The sequence below is a fragment of the Bufo bufo genome, chromosome 2, assembly GCF_905171765.1.
Source record: "Bufo bufo chromosome 2, aBufBuf1.1, whole genome shotgun sequence".
Taxonomy (NCBI): domain Eukaryota; kingdom Metazoa; phylum Chordata; class Amphibia; order Anura; family Bufonidae; genus Bufo; species Bufo bufo.
In genome coordinates, this window is record NC_053390.1 from 125,713,956 (window position 1) to 125,730,450 (window position 16,495).

Here is a 16,495-nt window from a genome sequence, read left to right on the forward strand (position 1 = left end):
CTCTTCAGGCCAGGCCGGCATCTGCGGAATGTCACAAGAGGCATTTCGCGCCACCATGCGTCACAACAAAGCTCCGAGTGGCAGGGCAGGGAACTAATAGTTCCTATGGATGCAGATACAAATCCTGGTAAATCATCCCAGTGACCAGGTGCCTGGGAGAGGGATTCATCTGGCTCCCCCTTTAGGACTTAGAGTTGATGCATCCTGTTCAACGGTCGCACATCCCTAAGTCCAGCCCTGTTTGCATTCGTAATCTGGGCTGAATATGTTGAAAACTGTGTTGTGCCGTACAACACAACCATTTGAGAGGATGCCTTTATCTAATAACAAAATATTTTAATAAAATAATAATAATGATAATAGATGATTTCATTAAATGAATGCATCTAGCCATAATTGTAATAAATAAATAAATAAATAGTATAACTCATATCATACAAAGAAAAAATGTGGGGGATTCAGTCAGCACAACCCTGTATGCAAGTGCACATCGCTATGGCGAAATACATATGCAAACTCAAAAACACAAATGCAATAGCACTCTGCAACCAGCATTCTGCCCTGCCTCTATGCTGGATGAGGCATTGGTGTACATTTTGGCCAAAGCGTAATAAGCCACTCACCATGTCAAGGTCGCCTCTATGAGTGGTCCCTAACACTAGTTCCTACCTGTTTATGGGCCATGATAGCCACACAAAGTCCAGGGAGCGCAGGCACAGCATGCACGCCAGGCACACTCTGCTTTTAACCACGTCCGGTGCCATTACAGCTTTCATCGGATCCAGGGATGCAAGTACCAACATGCATGCTGAGCCCACTATATACTTCTCCTGGAGCCAAATGGCTACTGGTAGGCCCTGTAAAAGTAGACTCAGTTTTATACAGACTTTAAAACCAGCCTCCAGGGCAGACTAACTGGTCAGGTGTGCATGACTGCATGGAGATCGCCACGCCTCCAATATATACTACAAAGAAAAAATGTGGGTGATTCAGTCAGCACAACCCTGTATGCAGGTGCACATCGCTATGGCGAAATACATATACAAACGCAAAATACAAATGCAATAGCACTCTGCAACCAGCACTCTGCCCTGCCTCTATGCTGGATAAGGCATTGGTGTGCATTTTGGCCAAAGCGTAATAAGCCACTCACCACATCAAGGTCGCCTCTATGAGTGGTCCCTAACACTAGTTCCTACCTGTTTATGGGCCATGATAGCCACACAAAGTCCAGGAAGCGCATCATGCATGTACAATGTGCTACTTGTTGACAGGGATAGACTGGCCATAGACCCTACATGGAAATTTCCCGGTGGGCCAATGCCCATGGGGCCACCCAAGGCCTCCTCATGACCACCAGCTAGGTACATAAAAATCTGATGCTCTCAGCATTAATGTATGAGCATCAGGCACTTATGCACCTGGCCAGGGGTCACAGGTGCCCTCTTGAATTCAGCTGTAACAACATCCTAAAGAAGCTGATACAGTTTCATATTGGGGCACAGGGGCAGTATTATGTACTGCACTTTGGTATTTCGTTCTGCAGAGGCGGTATTTTTTTCAGCACTATGGTATTTCTGGCCTCTTCTACTTCTGTTGTTCCTGCCTAGAGGTGTTGGCCCTGTCTACTTGTATTGCCCCACCTTTTGTGAGTTTAGATCCACCTACAACATAGGGCCACTTTTAGGTTTTTCTCCAGGGCCACTTTAAGTTCCCTGTCCACCCCTGCTTGTTGATGTGGCAACATATTAAATTTTAGAAATAAGTCAAGAGAAAAACCTACAAAGTACAGCTTCATGAAGAAGAACGTTGTATGATTTCCAGCCACTTATTAAAAGATACTGTATGCTTCCATTCTCTCTGGACTGTAAAAATATAAAAGCTTGACCTTATACTAGGCATTTACTATGGAAATTATGACTTAATTATGTCTTAGTCATTTTGGAGGAAAAACCCTTCCTATCACTATAATTCTTACTTTGTTTTAATCAGCTTTGTAGCAAATAAAATGAGTCAAAAAGGAAGGTCCAACAGACAAAGAACAGAACCACCCGGATAAAAAAGTATTGTGAAATACAGCTACCATGAGAAATCTCTCATATGGCTATAATTGCGCCACACAAAGAACAGCTCCCCTGTAAATGCAATATTACTATTATCAGGCTTTGTCTAGCTTAAGGGGGCATTCACACGACTGTATGTATTTTGCAGTCCTCAAAACGCGAATCCACAAAAAATACAGATGCGTCCGTGTGATGCCCGTGTTGCATTCAGTTTTTTACAGACCCATTGTAACAATGCCTATTTTTCTCGGCAGAACGGACAACAATAGGACTTGTTCTATCTTGTCTCAAGGACTGCAGAACGTACGTACAGATGCGGACAGCACATTGTGGGCTGTCTGTTTTTTTTTTTTTTTTTGCAGACCTGTAGAAATGAATGAGTCTGCATCCCATCCTTAAAAAATGGGGATCGGATAAGGACCAAAAATACAGTCGTTTGAGTGGAGCCTAAGATGGTTTGGCAGTGTCAGAGATGTGTAAACGACGCTTCCAGAATGGCAGGGTTATGTCACTGAAACTGAGATTTAAGCAACCAGGGGTGAAACTGCCGCAAAGCTTTATTGGAGGTTTTTACAAAGGGCGGGGTTTGCTGGAGATAGGGGAGAGAAGGGTGGACTCCCAACTCCTCTAAAGTCAACTCCTGCTTTGGATCTGATGAGGCTCATTAGTAGCCTGCCCGAAAAGCTCAAGAGCCCCCACTCTGGGAAGAAGACAGGCATTGTAGATGTCTATGGGATCCACGGCACAAGATGTATTGGTTTGAACTGTGACGAGTTTTGGGGACAATGGGTGGTAGACCAAGGTCCTGGTAGTGAGGGAAAACTACTGTGTAGTTAGTGGCCAGACAGCTGAGGATTTTCTTTGTATATTTTGAGCAGTGTAGTGTACAGTGTTATGTGACCACCTTTTTAGCATATAGACAAATAAAGCTGGTTTGTACCCAAATCAACAGTGTTAGGGTGACTTCTTGATATGTGCCAACCATCTCACCCAGAAGATGGTTATCCCAGAAAACGAAGTGGCCCTCAAATTGTCACAAGTGTTATAGATTATAGCTGGAAGTTTCCTCATGTAGTGCTGATTGGGGATCCTGATGTCTAATATGGAGGAGAACATGAACCCAACAAAATGTTTTCTTCTTGTACGAAGCCCCTTATTTGCTGTGGAGTTTAGTAATGTCTGCTACACAGTTCATGTGTGTGCCCTATTGAGATTGGCCAAGCCAAATGTGTACATCAGTATATCCCATGTTAATGTGCCCTAGTAGGTCACATGGATATTCTATTAACTAAAACAAAGAGAAGAAAGAGGAGGATGGATGCAAACATATATTAAGAAATATAATTATTATCATTCCAATTAAGGAAAATGTATCATTCTTATTATACTGAACACCTTAGTTTCATGTATTATTGCCACATTCACAACTGGATGCACTGGAATGCATGTAATATCCATTCAAAAGTCAGATGGAAGATTGCTTGAGTAAAATCACCTAACAGTTCCATGAGTGATGGCATTAGCAATCCTTCATTCTCATACTTTGCAGGAGATCGATGCATGTAAATGCAGAAGTCTCCTTCACTGAGCGAGCAGCCGACTGTAGGGAAGGAACGCTTCCTTCCCTACAATTGGGCGCTCCATCGACCTGTCTAAATCCGCCTTTAGGCTTTAGACCACTGTATGCATTGATATAACCCATGGATTCGAGTAAGGGAGGCAATTGCTTTCTTTTCACAAAGGCCCATACCCCTTCTTCAGTAAGAGTGACTGATAGTACATTTTCTGACTAACAAGGTACATGCTATATTTAATGATATTAGGAAAAGGATATTTTAAAAGCTGTTGTTGGCAGACTGGTGAAGGGATGTACAGTATGTAGGGAAGTATGAGCGTATGAATGAATAGGGTATAGAAAAATGGGTATATAAGAGAATAACGGCAGCGCTCTCAGGTCTCAGTGACGCCTATTGGCGTCATCTCGTGAGACCTGAGATTTCCTGTGAACGCGCGTTCACAGGAGCGCGCAGTATACAAGTTGAACTACAGCCTGCCAGCAGCGATCATTGGCTGGCAGGCTGTAGATTTTTAAAAGAACCAATCAAATAGGTATATCAGACGCTATTTTGTAAATAGCGTCTGATATACCTGCTACCTGGTCCTCTGGTGGTCCCTTTTGCTTGGATCGACCACCAGAGGACACAGGCAGCTCTGTAAGTAGCACCAAGCACCACACACACATTGCACCCCCCCCTGTCACTTATTAACCCCTTATTAACCCCTGATCACCCCATATAGACTCCCTGATCACCCCCCTGTCATTGATCACCCCCTGTAAGGGTCCCTTATCACCGTCAGCTAGATAGCTACTTGTTAGGTAGTTAGCGCCCAGCCTACCGCACCGCAGTCACTGATTAGTCGCTGATTAGCACTAGTACTATATAGTATCTGTAAGTGATCAAGACTGATCACAATCAGATCTATATCAGTACATTAGGGTCACCTTAGGCTCTACAAAAAATGCAGTGTTCACCTGATCAGGCCTGATCTTGTGCCCACACTTGCGTTCAGTCGGCCCCACCGCAGTGACAGAATATATATTTTTCTGATCTTTGCAAAAACACCGTAAAATCGCTGCGGCGCTATAAAGATCACTTTTGAGCTTTTTGGATCTTTATTAGCGATCTCAGCTTTACTTCACAAGCGGCACCACATGTGTGACACTTTTTTGCAGCCTAGGTGCGCAAAGGGGCCCAAATTCTAATGAGTACCTTTAGGTTTTCACAGGGCATTTTTAGACATTTGGATTCCAGACTTCTTCTCACGCTTTAGGGCCCGTAAAATGCCAGGGCAGTATAAATACCTCACAAGTGACCCCATTTTGGAAAGAAGATTTATTTTTTTGGCACAAGTTAGCGGAATATTATTTTTTTTTTTCATACAAAGTCTCATATTCCACTAACTTGTGACAAAAAATTAAATCTTACATGAACCTACCATACCCCTCACGGAATACCTTGGGGTGTCTTCTTTCCAAAATGAGGTCACTTGTGGGGTATTGAGAAGTAGTTTGGAATCCAAATGCGTAAAAATGCCCTGTGAAATCCTAAAGGTACTCATTGGAATTTGGGCCCCTTTGTGCACCTAGACTGCAAAAAAGTATCACACATGTGGTATCGCCGTACTCAGAAGAAGTAGGGCAATGTGTTTTGGGGTGTATTTTTACATATACCCATACTGTGTGTGAGAAATATCTCTGTAAATGACAACTTTAAAAAAAATTTTATACAAAGTTGTCAATTTACAACAATGGGCAGCACATTGAACACATTTTATAAGTGGTCAGAAACTTGTAAATAACTCATGAAAGAATAAAGTTACTTGATGTGACCAATAAAGTTTTATGTGTCACATGACCCTCTTCCTATTGAAAAAAAAAAAGTTGGATTTAAAATGGCCAACTTCAAAATGGCCACCATGGTCACCACCCATCTTGAAAAGTTTCCCCCCTCTTATATACTAATGTGCCACAAACAGGAAGTTAATATCACCAACCATTCCCATTTTATTAAGGTGTATCCATATAAATGGCCCACCCTGTACAGTACCCTGAAAGATTATCAAAATTAGGGTTATTCACTTTAGAAAAAAGATGACTGAGGGGAGATCTAATAACTATGTATAAATATATCAGGGGTCAGTACAGAGATCTATCCCATCATCTATTTATCCCCAGGACTGTGACTGTGACGAGGGGACATCCTCTGCGTCTGGAGGAAAGAAGGTTTGTACACAAACATAGAAAAGGGTTCTTTACGGTAAGAGCAGTGAGACTATGGAACTCTCTGCCTGAGGAGGTGGTGATGGTGAGTATAATAAAGGAATTCAAGAGGGGCCTGGCTGTATTTCTGGAGCGTAATAATATTACAGGCTATAGCTACTAGAGAGGGGTCGTTGATCCAGGGAGTTATTCTGATTGCCTGATTGGAGTCTGTAGCGGAGTAATAGTATAATCCACGGTGTCTCCGCTGGTAGTCCTATCCAGCATACAAGATACAGGTAGTGTAAGTATAATCCCTTTGTCCCAAGAACTGGCCGACACACAGTCTGGGAGTCAACAACAACTTTTATTGAAATGTAAAGGTTTATTTACAAGTCCCTATGCACAGGGTTTCTATAATGGATTTCCAGGGGTTTCCTCATGCACAGGGTTTCCATAATGGCATTCCAGGGGTTTTCCCCTGGTGGACTCTGTGGAAAACCTAACCTGCAATGCTATTCCCTCATTGTTCATGACTTGTAAGACAAAAGTAATCAGGGACCCGCCGAGCCCTCGTCTGGCTATTCAGCAGAAACACAATGGCTACAATGTCAATTGGGTTATCCATCAGCGGGGGGGGGGGGGGGGATGCCCTCAGTCTTGTACAGTGAAAAATTGACACATGAACCCAGTCCTTGATATACTGAAGTGGCTAGGTTTGCCACAGAGTCGGGAAGGAATTTTTCCGCTAAAATGAGGAAAATTGGCTTCTACCTCATGGGGGGTGGGTTGCCTTCCTCTGGATCAACTTGCAGGATAACAATCTGAACTGGATTGACAGATGTCTTTTTTTTGTGCTAACAAACAATGTATTATCAAACATGTTACGTCACCTAGCATTAGGCCATGTTCAGTTGTAAAGTGATTTATCGACTCACAGACAAGTTACAATCGGAGTTATAGAAAACTAGCTCACATAAGAAAAAATAAATTAAAACATAGCTTTTAATTATATAATATAGACTATAAAATAAATGACCCCACAAAGAATGATTATTCTTAGATTAAATATATGCCCACAAGAAAAATAATGTGACTAGATATTATATACAGATACATTGGCATGCCAGGACAAATTGTACACGAACAATACAATGTACACACAATGTGGGCCACTAAGTCAGGTTACTCACGGTTCCTGTGAGTGAGAAGTAGCGCCACTTGATGAAAGTACTCACGGTTCCTGAGATAGGAGAATAGTATGCAGGGTATGCTGTAACCAGAGAAGCAAGGTGTTGTCGGGAGATGACCTATCCCTGGGTGTCCCTTTTGGCTATCCCTGTCTAAAAGCGGAGCACCCGCCCCGAAAGGGCGACCCCACTTCTCGGTTGCTAAACCCTAAAGATGCCCTAAAAGAATTTGTCAAACTGAGTTCTGACGCGTTTCCCCATTAATGATAGTAATGGTTCATCAGGGGACATAGACACTGTCAGATGAAATATTGGATGCTGGCAACCAGGATAATGAAGGCGCCTAATGTTCTCAGGAACCTTAAGACTTAGTGGCCCACATTGTGTGTACATTGTATTGCTCGTGTACAATTTGTCCTGGCTATGCCAATGTATCTGTATATAATATCTAGTCACACTATTTTTCTTGTGGGAATATACAGGGAGTGCAGAATTATTAGGCAAGTTGTATTTTTGAGGATTAATTTTATTATTGAACAACAACCATGTTCTCAATGAACCCAAAAAACTCATTAATATCAAAGCTGAATATTTTTGGAAGTAGTTTTTAGTTTGTTTTTAGTTTTAGCTATTTTAGGGGGATATCTGTGTGTGCATGTGACTATTACTGTGCATAATTATCAGGCAACTTAACAAAAAACAAATATATACCCATTTCAATTATTTATTTTTACCAGTGAAACCAATATAACATCTCAACATTCACAAATATACATTTCTGACATTCAAAAACAAAACAAAAACAAATCAGTGACCAATATAGCCACCTTTCTTTGCAAGGACACTCAAAAGCCTGCCATCCATGGATTCTGTCAGTGTTTTGATCGGTTCACCGTCAACATTGCGTGCAGCAGCAACCACAGCCTCCCAGACACTGTTCAGAGAGGTGTACTGTTTTCCCTCCTTGTAAATCTCACATTTGATGATGGACCACAGGTTCTCAATGGGGTTCAGATCAGGTGAACAAGGAGGCCATGTCATTAGATTTTCTTCTTTTATACCCTTTCTTGCCAGCCACGCTGTGGAGTACTTGGACGCGTGTGATGGAGCATTGTCCTGCATGAAAATCATGTTTTTCTTGAAGGATGCAGACTTCTTCCTGTACCACTGCTTGAAGAAGGTGTCTTCCAGAAACTGGCTGTAGGACTGGGAGTTGAGCTTGACTCCATCCTCAACCCGAAAAGGCCCCACAAGCTCATCTTTGATGATACCAGCCCAAACCAGTATTCCACCTCCACCTTGCTGGCGTCTGAGTCGGACTGGAGCTCTCTGCCCTTTACCAATCCAGCCATGGGCCCATCCATCTGGCCCATCAAGACTCACTCTCATTTCATCAGTCCATAAAACCTTAGAAAAATCAGTCTTGAGATATTTCTTGGCCCAGTCTTGACGTTTCAGCTTGTGTGTCTTGTTCAGTGGTGGTCGTCTTTCAGCCTTTCTTACCTTGGCCATGTCTCTGAGTATTGCACACCTTGTGCTTTTGGGCACTCCAGTGATGTTGCAGCTCTGAAATATGGCCAAACTGGTGGCAAGTGGCATCTTGGCAGCTGCACGCTTGACTTTTCTCAGTTCATGGGCAGTTGTTTTGCGCCTTGGTTTTTCCACACGCTTCTTGCGACCCTGTTGACTATTTTGAATGAAACACTTGATTGTTCGATGATCATGCTTCAGAAGCTTTGCAATTTTAAGAGTGCTGCATCCCTCTGCAAGATATCTCACTATTTTTGACTTTTCTGAGCCTGTCAAGTCCTTCTTTTGACCCATTTTGCCAAAGGAAAGGAAGTTGCCTAATAATTATGCACACCTAATATAGGGTGTTGATGTCATTAGACCACACCCCTTCTCATTACAGAGATGCACATCACCTAATATGCTTAATTGGTAGTAGGCTTTCGAGCCTATACAGCTTGGAGTAAGACAACATGCATAAAGAGGATGATGTGGTCAAAATACTCATTTGCCTAATAATTCTGCACTCCCTGTATTTAATCTAAGAATAATCATTCTTTGTGGGGTCATTTATTTTATAGTCTATATTATATGATTGAAAGCTATGTTTTAAGGGTTTTTTGTGAGCTGTAAAGTGATTTATGTTGCATACTTTGAGTGATGTGGTGATACTTTGCATTTTATTGTTCCTGCCAGTTACCAGAACTGAGAAAAAATGATGTCTCCTTCTATGATCATAAGATGGACAGGAATGCTTTTGGAGAAGAAGAATTAAAAGGCCAGAGCACAACCACTAGGACAACCACTAATCATGAGACTGAGGGTCCCCATGCCCTCTGTGTGAATGGAGCAGCAGTGCACATGTGAGACCATTCACTGTGTATGGTGGAATACATATGGGGAATACAGTGGTCAGCTATCTTCATCAGTCCCGGAGAGTGGTGGTCACACATGCACACTACCGCTCCATTCATACCGAGGCATAAGAGACCCCCATTGTCATTTGGGTCCCAGTGGTCGGACCCCCCGAGATCAGACATTTATCACCTACCCTGTTGATAGATGAATATTATTCGGAAACCCCTTTATGGTTTTGTAGTGGAAACGTCTGTGACTTACAATCTATTCTCTGCTGCCCTTATGGGGGGTTTCTGCAGCTTGTGCATGGATTTCTGCATGCCTAATCCAGTTGAATAGGACAGTTGCCTAAATTTCTGCAACTCTGATGTTCATATCCTGATCTGGGGAACGGTGAGAGATAAGTGTTTTCATTGATGTATATTTATGTATTTGTTCACATGTAATAGTGCAGGCAAAGTAACACTACTCCCCTCCCCCAGTAAAGCCACTGCTTAACCCATTGTGACAATCTCAATGAGCAGTATCCTTTACAACTATAAATAACTCAATTGTATTAACTAATTCATATTATAGTCAGACAGCACATTTACTATTTAGTTAAAGGCTGTCAAATGTACAACTGGCCATTAAATACACGGATGTGGTGGATCCACCAGATTGTAAGGCACTCTTTGTGGCACTCTATGCCCCCCACTATCTGGAGTGGGCACGGCTGCCGCTTCACTCACCTAGCTTCTGCCCAACCATCAGACTCCTGTGTCCCACGCTGCCGGCCGTAACTTGGTAGCATGGACTCTTCCTGAGGCTGTGTTAGACCTCTGCCTGTTTCCTGACTACGTGTATTGCCTGATCCCTCTGTGCCACATACTGTTCCCGTGACCCCTGTGGTCAGCAGCCAACCACATCAGGTGCATTCCAAGAGGTAGTGGTCTGGTAGCTGCCCTACAGAGAAGGCCAGATCTCTGTATAAGGCTTAAAGGGTGGATACTAGGGATAGCCCCCTCAGGGCTAGTCCAAAGTCAGATCGGTTGGCTGGCACGTTGGGTCTGCAACACTCTTTATTAGCAACTCCCTGCTTTGCCTGGTAGATGATCTCCATATGTCATATTGTATATACAGAGGAGTATCTTCATGAGAAAACCATTTTAAAGGTATTTTTTTCCAGAAAGTTACATTTTAAAAAAAGAGGGCTCCTTTACCTTAACCCCTTCTGAACCCATTGCCACCAATTTCTTTCCTGTTGGTAAACCCCTTTAATATCCATGACCCCTATTTGCAGATTCAGCCTGCAGGCTGTGAGGAGAGGTGGCCCTTTTCATGGAAGTCTATGGGAATTAAGGAATGAACATAATACAGCTTGTTCGGCTCTTTTGGCAACTCCGTAGTCTAGAGGGTCACAAACCTATCAAGTATCTATGGCAGGGATGGCCAACCTGTGGCTCTCCAGCTGTTGTAAAACTTTAATTCCCACCATGCCCTGCTGTAGGCTCATGGCTGTAGGCAGTCTGGGCATGCTGGGAGTTGTAGTCAGGGGTGCACCTAGCCTTTCTGCTGCCTGAGGCAAAAACTGAAACAGCCCCCCCCGTGCCAATTTCTTAACTTAACCTCTTTGCTACAATGAAACACTTCTGCTGCCCCCCTCTTCCCCCTACCAGGGGCTGCCTGGGGCGATCGCCTCACCTGGCCTCATTGGTGGTGCATTACTGGTTGTAGTTTTGCAACAGCTGGAGAGCTGCAGGTCGGCCATGCCTGGTACATGCAGTGAATATGCCGCACATTTCTATGACGGTAGCCCTCTTTTAAATAGTCGGTTTGGATGATGTGTGCCATTTTCAATGCATGTATTAATGTGGTCACTTCTTTTTTATTAAAAACTATAAATTGATTTTTGTTGTTCTGTGCATTTGATATGATTTATTATAGCGTATATACATTTTACTGTGCTACTACAGTCCACGTGCCTCACAGACTGTGATTTTGGAAGTACTTGATTATGATGATCCATAAAAAATGTAAGAATTTCTGCTAAAGTTTCCTAACGAATCACAAGCTTCTGATTGTATTAAGTCCATACCATAGATTTAGGAATTACATCACGTCAGACTAAAGAAACATAATAAAAGTATATTGTATCTCTATGACGTCACACCGTACAGCTTTAGCCTGCAGACCGCGCCATTCTAATACCTGGCTGAAAGGCTGCAGCTCATTTCCCTAAATTCCTAATGATTTTTTTCCCCCCATTTCTAACGCTAACAAGTTTTCACAAATCACGGCGTATGAAGCGCTAACCTTTCCTTTCTGCCTGTGTCATTGTACTTAGCAGCGACAGTTCATAGGAAGTAATTAGGGCTCAGGAGATGCAATAGTGTTTGATTGATGTGACTGGATGACTTGATGCAAAACGGGAGACAGGGGAGACAAAACCCTGAGCTCAGGGTGTGTTGGGATTTGTGCGGAGAAGGGAGATTAACAGACAACAAAGGATATTAAGGGAAAGAGAGGGAAATGGTGAGGAGTCTGCCTTTCTATGCATTAACCCTTTAAGGAGTTCGCTGGCTGCATCATCAGTAACCTTGTCATTAATTAGCTATGTGACGCATCTAGCCAGGGCTGCACTGGGGCGCTATTCTGCCTCCTCATCCCACCCCTGTAGCATGTTAAATTGGTCTTTCTTCTCTCTGGCTTGGTTTAATTCATTGTGGTTCCCTGAGCAGCAGGGACGTGTACAGTTAATTGCTATGTACAGTGAGAGCCAAGCGACCTCTTACAATGGAGACGGAGCCTCCTGTTTCCAGATCTCTACTGCTTCCTTGTGTTCAGATGCAGGCCTAACTCATACAGCTAGCGAAGCAGTCCATCCCTGGATCTACAGAGGACGAAGGAAGACACCCAAACTATTCAATAAGTACGCAGACGTGCGAAACGCGTCTACAAATAAAACTTACTAAGGACTATGTGTAATATTGCGATAGATAGATGGACGTATATATGGTAGATAGATATTAGACAAATTGTACACAGATGATATTAGATAGATGATGGTGCAGAATATGTCAGCGCTATATAAGTGAGTATACAAAAAAAAATAGATCGATAAAAATAAGAAAAATGGCAGCACAGACAAAAGACAGCGGCAACAAATGGGTGCAAAGCCCGATGGGAATAAGCAATTACCCACAATAGAGCCCGAGAAAGGCTTTATTGTTGAGCTGAAACGTCGCTGTACCACTTGGGTGAATACAAGTTTTTTCTTTTTTACTTTGGAGTGCTGCCCTCCTTTTGATTCTTAGATAGATAGATAGATAGATAGATAGATAGATAGATAGATAGATAGATATTAGGTGGGTAGGTAGACTGATCGACTGATATATAATATAACAGATAGATAGATAGCTATAGACCGAGCTACATTTTCACTTGCCCTTGTGGTCACTAGGGTATATTGGTGACTAAGCACAGACAGGAGCGTAGCGTTCCTTCACTGCTGTATCCTATCAGCTCTCGCACACCAGCCATTGATTTCGCTCTTGCATTGCGCAGATCAATGGCCATTAAGCAATAAGACAACCAATGTCATTCCCTTATTTAAAACTGAAAGATAAGAATGTCTGTTGAATATCTGCACACGTCATGTGAAGGGTCAAGGTAAGCGCTAAGCACCAGAACCTGTGTACAGGGCATGTTATCACAGGATGTCCATATATCTCCACCATATTCCGTAGCGCTGTATCTCCGTATACTGCAGACAGCGTGTGACGTCATGACACTTATTTTTAGCTATCACTTTCACTTACAGGATAGCTGGGACTATTTTGGGCACCAGGGCTGGCATTTTCCATTATCTGTAGGAAACCAGTTGGTGACAGAAATTCTACATGGGAGGTAGCTGCTAGCCCGGTACCTGACATCTGTCTGCATCATTAGTCCCTTACATTTTACTGCATGTCATGCCACTAGAAATAATGTTTTTCTGTCTGTGGCCAGAAATTCTATAAAAACTATTAAAATTCTGTATCTTGCATTCTATTTATTCTAGCCTGAACAGTGTAAAAAAAAAGCTGAAAAACTAACTTTTGATGCTGGTCAGAGATGTAAGTGTGAGGCCACACGGTCAGGTTTCCTGATGCAGTTTTGGAAGACAAAACCAGGAATGAATTCGAAAAAAGAGGAGAAGTATTCGTCCTTTATATGTTCTCTCCTTTTATGATCCACTCCTGATTTTGGCTCCCAAAACCGCATCAGGAAACCTGACCGCGTGGGCATACCCTAATAATGGCTAATAATGATAGTCATATCAGATGATATCATATCACAAACCTTATAATTGTCTAACCATGGCCTGGTGAAGGACTTCTAAGCAGACCACCAAGTCTTTGGCATCATGGAGGTTAATCTCTCAGTCTACAGCAGACGTATTATGCACCTAAAGATTTATAACAGAAAATTGCTACATCTATGGCCGATCAGAGTGACCATAGAGATCAAATAACTGAAAGCAGATCACTACAGTGTGAACTGCCGACAATCTGGTGTCTAGTGAGCTATCAGATCTTCTCTTGGAATGGAAATTGGACAATAGATATTGAGCTGTCCAAATATGATATTTCCCTGAGTAAGACCACCTTCACATGGCGGTATTTTGGTTAGTAAATATAAGTCAGAACCTTGAATAGCTCCAAAATAGAAGAGGTGCCATTTTTTTCATAATTAGTTATCTCCGTAGGTTCCAGTCGTGGTTTTCACTTACAAATACTGATCTAAAAGTCTGACAAAATACTGGTCATGTAAATGGGCTATAAAATTGAGAAGATGACCAAGGACCCTTCTAAGAGGCCGGAAACACGCTATTACCTGCTGTATGCGTTTTAAAGTGCCTCAATAAATTCTAATTTTCCGACAAGTCGTGGTACTAGAACATATTTGGACATTTCTTGAAGTGGTGCTCTTCTAGAGACTCAAGGCAGTAGCTAGGTATCACTTTCATTGTATAGGTTTCAGAAGAGTGATGAAGAAGATTCATCCAGTGCATTATGAAAGGGCAACTACATACCATAAGGTTTAAGAGCGGAGTTGGATATTTTGGGCAACCGTTATTGAATGTCTAGTTGTCCAACATCTGGAGAGCTTTTTCCACCTAATCTGTGATGAGTCAAGTTTTAGTAGCATCTACATCATTGTGTGACAGTGAATAGGAGAATGACCACAAGACATTCCAAGTCTATTTACCTTCAGGTATATGTGATCAGCACTGCTTGCTTAACCTCTGGGTTGAATCATCATTGTATGGGGCTGTATGCAGACAATGAATGCTTTACTACTGTGAGGGCCACAGTCAGAGGAAGAGTGCCTGTTAACAAGGATCACTAAATTCATTTATTTGTTTGCCCTGCTTTCACTTCAACAGGTGTGAACACAGCTTCTAGGGCTGCAGATATTTAAAGTGCATGGGTGTTCAGAGTAAACCGAAGCCTTGTCTGTAGCAAGCTCCCCAGGGAGTCAATGCAGATAATACACACAATGCAGAGATTTCCATCTAATCGTGTTTATAGCAACCACAGTGGTCAGATCACATCGTTCGGCTGGGATGTCTCTCACAAACGAATCCAAAGCGATTACACGACCGTCCTGGCTTCATTCCCAGTCTTCCATCTGTGGTTACACAAACTTCTCTTTCTTCTTTACTAGAAGATCATTGGTTTATCTAGGTGACAGCTGAAAAGACTCATGTGTCATTAAAAACACATTAGGTGCATAGGCAAAACCCATCCCATTCATCTAGGTTTCTAGCAGGAGGTGTTACCTCTAAGAAATACCAGTGCTGTGTTTCCAGTAACCAAAGCCAGCAAAGACAATACTTACATCATGGGAATCTATTCTCTCCTTCCCAGTAGAAGACCTGTTTGTACTGGGAGACCATGCAGTCGCTATGTAAATGCTGAGGAGCGAGGGATGCCAGAAGTTTTAATCACCAGATGTACGAAATGTGTATTACAATCTGCATAACGTAGAGGCCAAAAGGGATGTGTTGGGGGGAAAGGGGGGGGGGGGGAGGAAGACATGGTTTTGGCTCTGGGTCTAATGTCTAGGCGTTTTCTTGGACTGTCACACAGGAGATGATCAGAGGCTATCCCAAAAAGGGGGGTAAGGGGATGTAGAAAAAAAAAAAAGTGGTCCAAAAATGTTCTGATCAGCGTCGTTCCAAAATCCATTCACAGAAATCATCTGCCCTCACGTGAAGGTCTACTGCATTCACATACAATCTACGGGTCTACTGTACTCCATAACAATTAGATACCTGCAAGCACAATGAATTCTAAATGTACCTAATACGTTTTTATTTTTTCGAATAAATCAATAAGGTTGTCCCCAATATCCTAATGGTGGTTATTGTACAAAAAATGATCAGCTTTACAGTAAAGATGAGGAATTCCTCCTGTTCATGTGACATTGGAGTTCTTTTATAATAACAGCATTCATATAATATATATATATATATTAGGCTACTTTCACACTTGCGTTTGGTGCGGATCCATCATGGATCTGCACAGACGGATCCGCACCGATAATACAACCGCATGCATCCGTTCAGAACGGATCCGTCTGTATTATCTTTAGCAAAGCCAAGACGGATCCGTCTTGAACACCATTGAAAGTCAGTGGGAGACGGATCCGTTTTGCATCGTGTCAGTGAAAACGGATCCGTCCCCATTGACTTACATTGTGTGTCAGGACGGATTCGTTTGCCTCCGCATCGTCAGGCGGACACCAAAACGCTGCAGAGCGGAACGGAGGCGAACTGATGCGTTCTGAGCGGATCCTTTTCCATTCAGAATGATCCGTTTCGGAGCGCTTGTGAGAGCCCTGAACGGATCTCACAAACGGAAAGCCTAAATGTCAATGTGAAAGTAGCCTTAGATTGTGAGCCCCATTGTGGACAGCGCGATGCTAATGTCTGTAAAGCGCTGAGGAATATAGCAGCGCCATATAAGTGAGTAGAATAAATATAATAATATATATATATATACTGCTACACCACTTCACAAGGTAAGGGAAGGAAAAATGCTATTTAAATATATATATAATCTGAAGATGTTAGTGGTAATCAATGG